Source organism: Echinops telfairi, unplaced genomic scaffold (assembly GCF_000313985.2).
Source record: "Echinops telfairi isolate 266 unplaced genomic scaffold, ASM31398v2 ScPeMD7_70;HRSCAF=299, whole genome shotgun sequence".
NCBI lineage: Eukaryota > Metazoa > Chordata > Mammalia > Afrosoricida > Tenrecidae > Echinops > Echinops telfairi.
This window is the reverse complement of record NW_022103968.1, coordinates 11,851,996-11,865,004: the sequence shown is the minus strand read 5'-3', so window position 1 is coordinate 11,865,004 and position 13,009 is coordinate 11,851,996.

Here is a 13,009-nt window from a genome sequence, read left to right as displayed (position 1 = left end):
AATGTGTATAGCACTCATAGGAAACCAATGAGCACAGGGGTTACACAGTTCATAACAGAGCCTATAATGTGCATGTTGTTTGTATAAAAGTATGGTAATACCAATACACTGATGCCACCCATGGTTATTTCTTTCATCCATTCCCAATCCCTAAAATCTAGATCATAGGTTCCCAAATTTATTTTGTCTACCTCCCTGTTTGCAGAAGAAATAAAAATGACTAAGCACCCCATGAGAATGAAAAACCTTTTCGCTGTAGATCATTTTATTGGGGCACTTACAGCTCTTATATCAATCCACACATCAATTGTATCAAGCACATTTGTACATATGTTGCCATCATCATTTTCTAAATATTTTCTATTTGAGCCCTTGGTATCAGCTTCTCTTTTTACCTTCCCCACCCCTCCACCCACCCTCATGACCCCTTGATAAATTATAAATTATCGTTATTGAAAAACGTTTGTACTAAAGCCCATAATCCAGGATAAGCATAGGCATCTGCTTTTGTAGCCCCCCTGGATGATTGTAGCATCCCCAGAAGTGGTATCACCCAGTTGGGGAAATGCTGGTCTAGATATATACGTGCAACACAATGCCTCCACTTGACTCTGTAACAGGTGTGTCAAACGCATACAAAAGGAACACCTGATCGCCACCCGTCAGTGCTTATGTGATCCCCAAGTTTAGCCCAAACCAAAAAACCAAACTCACTCCCACCAAGTCAATGCTGACTCATAGTGGCCCCTACCCCCCTGTGGCTTTCTGAGACTGTCACTGTTCAGGGGAGTAGAAAATCCAGTCTTTCTCCCTTGGAACTGCTGGTGGTTTCGAACCACCAACCATGCAGATCACAGCCCAATTCATAACCACTATCCCACCAGTTTTGCCAGGTCAGTGGTAAATAACATCAGCATGCATAAGTTGTTCAGTTTAAAACTTTGCACCTCTTTAGATTTCTCTTTTTCCCTTGATTCCATCATATTCAATTCTCGAGCAAGTCCTGTCAGCTCCACCTGTGAAATAAATGCCAAGGGATCAGTGTCGTTCCTTACCTGGCCTGGCTGCCCCTGAAGCTGGCTTCAAATGCTTTCACTTATAAGGTTCATGTTTTCGCCTCGACAACATTCTGTCCTGTTATTTTGTCTTATTTTGGACACAGTCTGAATGGTTCCTTTTCCACAGGCTTAGACTCTGAAGCATTAAATGGCATTGAAAGCCCCACATCAAACACCTGCCAACTCATCAGATCCACCATTAGCTGTGGACACTTCAATTCAGCCCTGTCTGAGATCAAGACGACACCTCCTCTCACCTGACGCTGCACTCACCTCCTCTCTGCTCCCCACCCCACCCCATTTCCACCCTGCCCTCTCCAGAGGGATCCCTTAGGAGTATGCGGTAGATGACACGCCTCTGCTCAACGCCCTCCCCTGGGGCTCCCCACCTCCTTCAGGGTCTCCCATTTCCTTCTGACCTTTGCGGAAAAGTCACTACCACCATGAGAAGGCTCCACTCCCCCTCCTGTGACCCTGCTTTGTTTTGCCTCTTTGATTTAACACTTATGGTTTGGTGGTTTGTGTGTGCTCTGCCGATCCTTCCAAATTTCAGTGGAAAGAGTGGGGCTTCTCTCTGGCTCCCTAGGGCATCTGCAGAATCCAGCGCGTAGGTTAGAGACTTGAAATATACTTGTTGATCTAATAGGTGTTTGTGTTGCTTACACTGTGTTTTCGAAGCCCTGACAAGCAGGAGGCACCCAGTAACAACAAGGATAACATGCATTAAACCTTAGCTAGCACTTCCTATCTGCCAGATGTTGTACGCGGCTCTCTCGCTGTTATTCTTGAAACATCCTCCCAGCACCTCTGCAGGGAAGTTCAAGCACTATCCCTATTGACAGCCTAGGAGAGTGAGGCACAGGGAGGCTAATTAAAGGTAGAGTCACATGAATAGTAAGCAGAAGACTCATGATTCAAAACCAGGTGGGCTAACTCCAAGAAAGCACATCAGGAACCACTGCCAGGAAACAGATGCGGTCCAAGACGGATTGCCAGGAATCTCGCTCTAGATTCACCGAGGAATGAAGGGAAGACCTCTGTTGCCTCTGCCAGTAACTCTGTTTACTAAGGCAACACGAGAAAGAGTTAAAGGATAGGAGGTTATAGCAAACCATACTGCCTAGCACACCAATAGGAGACCTGGTGACGCAATGCTTCAGCACTCTGTGGCTAAGCAAAGGTCGGCAGTTTGAGCTCACCTTGGGGGAGGAAAGCCCTGGTAATAGCTCCCTTACAGAGTATTGTTGCATGGCTTGGAGTCATTTGGGGACGTATAATAACGCTTTGTAACAGAGAAAACCCGTCTGATACGGCTGTCTAGGCTGTAAACATTAGGAGAGTATAACACCAGGCCTTTTTCCCGTGGAGCCCCTGGGTGGGTTCAAACCAGGAACCTATCATTTAGCAGCTATAGAGCAGTTACACAGTGTCAGCCAGGTGGCTACAAGTCAGATGCGAGTTGACAGCACGTGACAACAACAAAGGACTCTAATAAATGTCACCCTATGTCACCCTAGGTACGTGAGAACCACTGTCAAGCCAAGATGATAGACTTTAAGTGCTTACTTAACCCTCAGAAGGGTTAAAAGCCACTGATGTTTAGAAAGGAAACTTCTGTGTCCTAATTTATGCATCCCCACCTATCAACTGTCAGAAGGAATGTAAAAGGTCAAGTCAGCCTGCACCAGTAGGTGTTTCATAAGCAAAATGGTGATAAAGAATTAGATCAGCCCTAAAGCCAAACCTAGCCAGAGAAACGAATATGCACTTTCAGCAAGCCATGCCTCACAGGATATAAATTATAACCACTCCAAGATATAGTAGGTGTTCACTCAAATTTCTCAGTGGGTTTTCGTAGCTCGTAGACGATGGTGTTTGAAGTAAAAGTTAATAAAAGTCCAGGAACAAATTTGAAAAGGAATTGGTACCAAGAGATGAAGTCGCGAGTTTTTAGAGAAAGTCTCCCCCACCTTGACGGACTCTGGAATAGAAGGGGCCCAGGAGTCCACATGTGGTCTTCAGGAATGTCCCCAGGCCGACTGAGAACCACAAGCACTTTCAGCCCCACGGCCTTCTCCCACAGCGGGAAAACACCTGCACCGTTCCATCGCTCCTGGCAGCAGGTAGGTAAAAACACAGTCTCCACGTCCTTTACAGGCAGAAACTCTCTTTGTCAAACCCACTCAGGCCTGTGAAGGTAAGGTGCTGAAAGTGGCTCCTCTGACCTTGAGGAACATCGCCAGGTAAACCTTCAGGTGTTGTGAACAGAGGCCAAACAGAATGAGGAGTTGGGACAATTGCCCAGATCATTCAAGCCCCAAGCAGCACTGCCCTGGCCACTTTGAGTGCTACACAGTGCACAGACTGCTACCTCCATCCCCACCAGGTCCCCACAAAGACCTTTGATGGGCAGAAAGAAAATATCGATCAGAATCATCCATCCACGCTCATCCTCGACGGTGGTGGAACTGGCCAGAGATCGAGGGAATACAGCCCCAAGGAGCCGTGGTCCAGGACCTAAAGGTTATTGGAATTTTGGAGCCCAAGGGAGGTGTCTGAGTGCCCACAGACTCCTTCACTGTGAGAAAGGTTGACATTAAAATTGAACCAGGCCGGAGGAGTCATATAATCCCTCGGAGCCAGGCAGGTAACCCCACCAACAAACGAAGCTCCAACGCGAGGCAAAGCCCGGCAATTTGCACTTCATTCTTCTCCGACGTACAGCAAAGGTTCCAACATAACATGACCTTTAAGCCTCAGAACACAACACTATGGGAACACAAATGTAGCACAGCATGCATTCTTCCACAGCAACTTCTAAGAGGTCAAGTGTGGAGTCTTGGAGTCAAGTTGGTATAGAGTTACTGAAACACTGACAGAAACCCTACCTACTCTCCCATGATCCTAAAACCGACTATGTTCATGGTTTAAGGGAAATCATCCCTGTAATTCTGGGCCTTTGTATGGATTGGGCCCAAAGTAAATGGCTGTGGAATTCTGCCCACATTGAAACGGAGTGTGTGACTTGGTATGTGCAGTAGCTCTCCTTTTGAAAGCTAGGTGGTATCCTGAAATGATCATGTGGTTCTTAGCTGCTGCCCTGCCTCTCTTGGACACCCGGCAACCCCATGCACCATGTGATCTGACTCTTGAGGGTGGTCATTGGCTGAATTTTGGAAGTAGATCGCCATGTCTTCCTCCCTACTCAGCTTAGTCTGGCAACTTTGCTGAAACCTCAGTTGCCCACTGTAGCCTCCAGCTCAGAACTACAATATATACATTGACTTTGCCCCCTTCTCTGTCTCAGCCCCTCACTCTCACTCCTGCTTCCTGGGACCACCTCCCAAATGAACTATCTACACCCAAATCCTTCTCGCAGGCTCAACACTCAAGGGAAAACAATTAGCATATCGGCCATAGGATGGAGAAAGGGAAAGCAAATATTAACACAGGTACACACACACTCACACACACACACACTCACATACTCACACACACCATCTACAGCTGAACCTTCCTGCTATTGAAGCAAAATAAATTTTTTTTTAACTTTTTCCATTCTACTTAAGCAATTGGCATTCGAATTTTCATCACTTGATGCTGAAGAATTCATAAAGAACAACTATCGGACAAATCACCCTGATGACATGGCGGGCCACACCTCGGAACACCTCGTGTTTGTGAGCATGATGCTGGGCACATGACTACCCAGTTGCTGTCCGCTGGATTTGGATCCCTGGCCACCTTGGGTCAGAACAGAACTGTGCTCCCGAGCATTCTCAGTGGCGGGTTTTCCACAAGTAGATTGCCTGCTCTTTGCTTGAAGGCACCTCTGGATGGAGAGGAGCGCCCAGTCTTTCGGCAAGCAGCCCACATAGACATCAGCAGCATGACCCAAGGCTTTGGCTTGGCACGCAGTAGGCCCAAATAATGTGCATTAGATAAATAAATCTTCACCCTATGCTTTTACTTCCCATCTAGACGACGTAAAAGGAGGGCCTGCTATTTTTATAAACCCTGTGGAGAGGACCCACCTTTCACCAGGAAACCCGGGTATGACCAGGCTGCAAATGGCCACTCCCCTGAGTCCCTGAGTCCCCCTTCCTCCAGTAGTGCTGCCCCTCCTGTCTCCCTCCCTCTGTCCCTCCAGGACCTCTCCCTGTTGGAGCACATCAAAGGTCAACATCTGGCACAGCAGAGACTCCTTGACGGCATCTGTTCTGATTGGTCAGAAGCAGCCTTACCGGCTGCATACTATTTGGAATCTCACCCTTGCATAAGGCCAAATACTTCCCCTCCCAGTGTTCTTTTAAAACTAATCCTTATAAAGCTCAGACGTAAAACAGCACAAAGGGAATGTGGGTTTTTTCTCTCTCCAGACCCACCGAACTGCTAAAAATTCAGAGGAAACAGCTTTCTAGATGGTCGCTACATGAATATTAATACTTGTACAAGATGCCTGCAGATGTAGTCTTAGGCTTTTCATCTGGCCACATGATTCACTGAGAAATCAGCGATCGGCACAACGTTCCCCTCCCTCCTCCATACGGCTTCTCCCACTGACTGCAATGTGTGATGCTCGCAGAGTTTCTTTACCCCACAGCTGGTGATGTTCAAGAGACTTTTTTTTTTGGCACAAAAGGGACTTCCATCTGTGTCCCAAGTCCAAAATAATCAAGAAGTTTTGGAGTTTATCTCTTCGTGCAATTTCCCTCCTTGGTCTTCTTCGAGCGTCATGGCAGAGGCATTGCTTCAACGTAAAGATCCAAGTCATTATCACCTTCATGGTGGCGAGACTATAGTTTCTTCATACACGATCCAGGAAGACGGGCCATTGTTTCAAGTCTAGTGAATTCCCTCAGTGATGTCCGGGGTGGACTCCTTCACCAGGTGTGTTCTGGGATCAAAAAGATCACCTTCAAGATCTATTTTGAATCTGTATTTGTGGGAGGGCCTACAAGAGAACTGAGAGAAAAGAGGGATGCTTTGTCTGAGCAAGACGTAGTAGAGAACAGGGTATGCATGGTTGCCTTTTACACAGTCAGTGAAAGAACTGGGTCCACAGACTTCAACCTGGGGCTCCAAGATGCAAATGCAACAGACCGGCATGAAGCATGGACAGCCCCCCTTCCCCCAGAAGAATTCACTTCAGAGGACAACACTGAAATTACAGCTCAGGGAGAGAGACATGTCTGATCAGAGCACACAGGAGCAAATGAAGGGGGAGGAAGGGAGAATGGAGCACATCCTGGCCCACCAAGCCTTGAGGACGATATCCCTGCTCAGAGCAGCCAATGCACAGAGAAGACCATAGGGTCGGCCCCACTAGGAGACACACCCTCCCTCACTGACCCATAGCTCTATGGGGGACAACATTGGAGACACAGTGCAGGAATTACACCCGATCTGACCCCACCACACCAAGGCAAAACACTAAGGGTGTGCAACAGAACAGCAAGGGGAACAGAGCAAGGAAGTCCCAAGGGAATACCAAAAATAGACTTTGAGGCCAGGGCATGGCACCCCATCAGACTCAATCAGAAAACACTTCTAAAGATCAACAAACAGACCTTGAACTATTTACAGGATTTTCTTTTTCTTTTTTTGGTTATTGTTTTGTTTTCTTTTGTTGCTTTGTTTTGCTCTGTCTTGTTTTTGTGCATATTCTTATCTTTGCAGGTCTATCTAAATAAGATAGGCGGGATAAACAATCTGGAGGAGAAAACAATGGTTCAGTGGGGACATGGGAGAGGGGGAAGCAGGGGAAAGGAAATGGGTGTTAACAAACCCAGGGACAAGGGAACAACAAGTGATCCAAAAATCAATGGCGAGGAGGCCTGGTAGGGCTTGATCAAGGGCAATGTAACCGAGAGGAATTACTGAAACCCACATGAAAACTGAACATGATAGTGGGACAAGAGGAAAGTAAAAGGAAATAGAGGAAAGAACTAGAATGCAAAGGGTATTGATAGAGGTCTAAATATAGGCATGTACATATATAAATATATTTATATATGATGATGAGGAAATAGATTTTTGTTCATATATTTATAGGCTTAGTATTAAGGTAGCAGATGGACATTGGGCCTCCACTCAACTACTCCTCAATGAAAGAACACTTTGTTCCATTAAACTGGCATTCCATGATGCTCACTTTCCAGACACCATCACTGAAGACAAAGCAGGTGCATAAGCAAATGTGGTGAAGAAAGCTGATGATGTCCAGCTATCAAAAGAAATAGTGTCTAGGGTCTTAAAGGCTTGAAGATAAACAAGCGGCCATCTAGCTGAGAAGCAACAAAGACCACATGGAAGAAACACATCAGTCTGTGTGATCACGAAATGTCAATGGGATCAGGTATCAGGCATCAAAGAACAAAAAATCATATCATTGTGAATTAGGGGGAGTGCAGAGTGGTGACTCAAAACCCATCTGTAGGCAACTGGACATAACCTTAAAGAAGGATCTCGGGGAGGAGACAAGCCGATCAGGGTGCAGTGTAGCAATGATGAAACATACAACTTTCCCCTAGTTTCTTAATGCTTCCTCTCCCCCACTATCATGATCCCAATTCTACCTTACAAATCTGGCTAGACCAGAGCATGTACACTGTTAGTGATAGGAACTTGAAACCCAGGGAATCCAGGACAGATGAACCCCTCAGGACCAGTGGTGAGAGTGGCGATACTGGGAGGGTGGAGGGAAGGTGGGATAGAAAGAGGGAACTGATCACAAGGATCTACATTTAACCCCCTCCCTGGGGGACAGACAACAGAAAAATGGATGAAGGGAGTCATCGGACGGTGTAAGACATGACAAAATAATAATAATTTATAAATTATCAAGGGTTCATGAGGGAGAGAGGGTGGGGGAGGAAGGAGAAAAAAATGAGGGCTCAAGTAGAAGGGAAATGTTTTGAGAATGATGATGGCAACAAATGTACAAATGTGCTTGATACAATGGATTGTGATAAGAGTTGTACAAGCCCCCAATAAAATGATTTTTTTTTAAAGAAAGAAAAACTGGGTCCAGTCATTATGTGAATGAACCTACTTGGAAAAAAAAATTCTGCAACCAGTTTGCACAGATGTTTTAGAAAAAAGAATGAGCCTTAGTAGGACAACAATTAAGTGCTCAGCTGTGAACCAAAAGGTTGGAGTTTGAACCCACCCAGCAACTTCCTGGGAGAAAGATCCAGCAATTTGCTTCCATGAGAGTCACAACCAAGCCAAGCCTCGGGACGGTTCTTCCCTGTTATGTGGGATTGCTCTGGATCAGAATTGCCTCGAGGACAGCCAACCACAACCAGGGGTTAGTGGAGGAAGGGTTGACAGGAAGTTGGGATGGTATTGAAATCAGTTTCCGTTTCAGAGAAAACCATGCCACCTGCTCACTGGTCCCACAGTCATCATAGGGGGGAAAGCCACCCAAGCTGTTAAGTGCATTTAATTACTGTTTTGATGAGCTCATATTTTACTTATGCTGATTGATTCTGTCTATCTTGAAATCATTTTAGCATTTCTCCTCCAATTGCCATAACGTCCCTCTTTGAAAGAGCCTTTTTCTTCCTAGGACTCTGTATTCGTTTGCGGTGACTGCTGAGGAAAAATGATCACAAATTTGGTGGCTTAAAACCACTGAAATTGATTCTTTCATAGATAGTTCTGGAGGCTAGAAATCCCACAGCATTCACACTCCGCTGAAATAAAAATGGCAGATGGGCCAGGCTCCCCGAAGAGGCATTCAGGGAGAGCTTCTTCACTCACACTCAACTGAGATCACAATGGTGGGAGGGAAAAAAGAAAAGGAAAAAGTGGTGGGAGGTAGGGCCCGTGAAGAGGCTATTGAGAGAGCTTCTTCCTCGCCTTTTCTAATTTCCGGCTGCTGCCAGCATTCTTTGGCTTGTGGCCACATCACTCTACTTTCTCTCCATGGCCAGGCGGCCTTCTCTTCTATCTGAAATCTCCCTCTGCCTCCTTCTTAAAAGGGGTGAGTGCTGACAACGAGGACTCAACCTGAATAATCTCACCTCAGTTTTTCTGTTAGATCACATCTGAAAAGTCTTTGACATGGTCACCATTTCCAGAAGTTAAAACACTGACATCTTGGGGGCGGGGGAACCATTTGCGAGTCTACCGCAGATCCAATGGCAGGAGCTCCCTATTCCTGGCCCGTGTCTCAGTCTTCCAGTGTCTGCCAATGTCATCCTACGGCAGGTGCTGCATACTCTCTACAATGTCATTAACATCACATGCACGGAAGTTTCGCTCAAAATAATTAAAATACGTTTGTAACAATACATAGTTAGGGAGCTGCCAGGAATTCAAGCTGGAGTCAGAAGAGGATGTAGCATGAGGGATGCCGTTGCTTATGTCAAATGAATCTTGGCTGCAAACAAAGAATTCCGGAAGATTGTTTACTTGTGTGTCATCGGTGATGCCAAGCAAGGCATTCTACTGTGTGGATGATAATAACAATGAAAGGAGTGGCGATTCCAGAATCCCTCATTGTGCTGATGCACAACCTGTACGTAGCTCAGGGCCAGGCACTGGAACAGAACAAAGGGATCTTCCATAATTTAAAATCAGGAATGGCGTGTGTGTGTGTGTGTGAGAGCGAGAGGGGGGTTATATCCTTTCACTACACTTATTCAACTTCTATGTTGACCAGATAATCCAAGAAGCTAGACTACATGAACAGAACGAAGCGTCAGCATTGGAAGAAGACTCGTTAGCAAGCTGCAATATACAGATGGCATAACCTTGCTTGCCGAAAGCCGAGAAGACCGGCAGAGCTTACTCATGAAGGTCAAAGACTACGTGCTTTTTCAAGTAAAGAAAACAAAAATCTTCACAACAGACAATGTGGTGAGAAACAGAGCTAAGATTGAACGTGTCAAGAGTTTCATTTGACTTGGATCCACATCCAACGCTCAGAGACAGCAGTCAAGAAATTGAATGGTATAGTGCATTGGGCCAATCTGCTGAGCCAGATATATTTAAGGCAGTGGTTCTCAACCTTCCTAATGCCGCGACCCTTAAATACAGTTCCTCATGTTGTGGTGACCCCCAACCATAAAATTATTTTCATTGCTATTTCATCGCTGTCATTTTGCTACTGTTATGAGTCAGGGGACCCCTGTGAGAGGGTCGTCCGGCCCCCAAATGGGTCGCGACCCACAGGTTGAGAAGCCCTGATTTAAAGGGTTAAAAAGAACACGTGTCACTGAGGGACTAAGGTGCCCCTGACCCCAGCCATGGCATTTTCAATCACCTCATAAGCACGTGAAAGTTGGACGACAAAGGAAGACCAAGAGAAAAATTGATATAGGTGAATTGTGGTATGGACAAAGAATGCTGCAAGTACCATGGACGGCCGCTAGCACAAACCATCTTGTCTAGAACAAAGCATAGCCAGCATGTTGCTCAGCAGCACAGAGGGCACGACTTTGCACCTACTTTGAGCGCAGGATCAGGAGAGATCAGTCCTTGGAAGGGCCATCAAGCTCGATGAAGCAAAGGTACAGGTAAAAATGAGCTAGACTGACGGTGTCCGCAACAATGGGCTCAGACACAGTCCCAACCGTGAGGATGATGCAGGACTGAGAAGAGAGCTTCGTCCTGTCGCCCACGGTGACTTACTCAGCGACAACGCCATGACTTTTCACCCGAGTGCTCTCTGGTAGCCAGCACCAGGGCCAGGCCAGGGGACATGGTAATGGCTCCGGAAGCAGCCTGCAGGAAAATCCAAGAGAAGTTACAGGATAAATACCCCAGCATCCAGCTTCCTCTTTGCTCTGGTGGATGCTTCTGAAGGAAGCGCTACACTGACTCCCAGAGGTGCTAACCTTGCCAGGTCAGCAGTTCCAACCCACTAGCCGCTTTGTGGAAGAAAGAAAAGTCTATCTGCTTCCAGAAAAGTCTGCTCTCTTAGAATCTTTGTGGAGCAGTTCTGCCCCATCCTATAGCGTCACTATGAGCTGGCATCCACTCAGCACCAGTGGAGTGGGGGTGGGTGGGTGGGGGTGCATTCTTGACAATGTCTTCGTCTGGGTCTGCTTGATAATGCACCCTTTTCCAGCACCCTCTCCTTCCTTGTCACTTCCTCCTCCCCTACTCAGACTTCCTAAGATGGCTTCGACATACACTTTCCTCCTGGCTAGCTGTTTTTGAGCCGGCCCTTCATCCTTGGCCAACCCATGCACAACTCCCATGACTGATTGTGCACCTGATCATTATGATCCACAGGGTTCCCGTGGGCTGATTTTCATAATTCAGGCCTTTATTTGTAGCTTAGTCTGGAGGCTCCACAGACACCCCTTCCGTGTCCTAGGATCAGGCCAGACTGCATGGCAGATGGCTGGAGGCTATGCATGAGCAGCATTGGCCAGGAATAGAGCTCAGGTCTCCTGCACAGAAGATAAGACTCCTACCACAAAGCCATTCCACCCTGCCTCCCATAAACGACTTACCCGTCGCATGCAGGTCATGGGGTCTACTTCCAGGGAAATCCAACCTTCGATAAATCATCCATCCGAAGCTTCTAGTTCAACACCTTTTGCATGTCCACACTGCATGGACTGTGCCCTCTCTCCCCAGGACAGGAACCCCATTTAAGTGACCTTTCCACTGCTGGACTTGTTGAAAGGTGTGCAGCTGGGGGTGGGGTGGGGGCAGGGGTGGGAAGACAATCTTCCTGAATCACCTTTGGGAATCACCTGAGACCTACATGTTCTAAAGTCCCGTGACTCTGCCCCCACCAAATGCAGGCAGAGCTTAGCATTAGAGAAGTTGAGAACCAAGTTCTCTGGCGGCAACCTCCTCTCTGGGGACTGGCTTACAAATAATTCAGGGTGTACCCCTTTCCCCCAGAAACCTTTCCAGTCAGAGGGGAAAGCAGCAGTCCCCCCCAGCAGTCTATGATAGCGTTAAGCTGGTTGAAATAGGAAACAGCCCCCACACGTATAATAATTGCACACCCCACTGCTTTTGTCAACTTCGTGATTTCGTGCGACTTGCTGCAGAGCTGGGCTTTATTGTATTATGATTCGACAGTAATCTTTTCTGAAGCTTTTACTTTATTTTGTTACATTTATCTAGCACGCCAGATTCACACTCCCACAGTAACCATATGGGGAAAAGCCACAAAAGCTGTTAAGTACATTTAATTACTGTTTTGATGAGCTCATATTTTAATTATGTTTATTGATTCTGTGTATATTGAAATAGTTTTAGCATTTCCAGAAAGGGGGAAAAAGCACATACACACACATACCAAAAAAAGGAATCAATATACAGCCATTACTGAGCCTTTTATGATTGTGTGTGTAATTAAAGCTTTCATAAACTAGGTTTGAAGAATGTACCCCCTAATCCCAGAATGGTGATTAACTGGGTGTCTTCCCGCACTCAGGTAAGCTTTGGTTTTGAGTCTATGCAGAAGCAAACTAGGGTTCAGAGCAAAATATGTTTACAGTCAAATATTTCTGACTTAAAATGTCTTCCTTCCAGAACAGCAGAGCGGACATATTGTACCTTACACGATTTGCAAAAACACCGCTAACAATGATAAAACACAAATTTAAACTTCCTAACAATTCGATGTTGCCAACTCAAAGATTACTCCAACTGTCAGCCATACATATGTTGTTGCTAAGTGACAGATTTTTTTAAAAAAAGAAAAGAAAAGAAAAAAAACACCACAGCGCTTCCCTGCCTGCCTCCCTCTCGCATTCTCCTGCACTACTCAGCATCTCACAGTTGAGGAGGCATTTGGACTTAGAAAAGAGAAAACAATTGAAACCCCCATTCATTCAGAGAAGTCAGGTTGTGTCATTTCAACCTTCTAGGTATATTTCATTACACTCCGTCTGGCTGTGAGAACATGGAGGAGACAGAGAGAAAGAGAGCGAGAGCGAGAGCGAGAGAGAGCGAGAGAGAGCGAGAGAGAG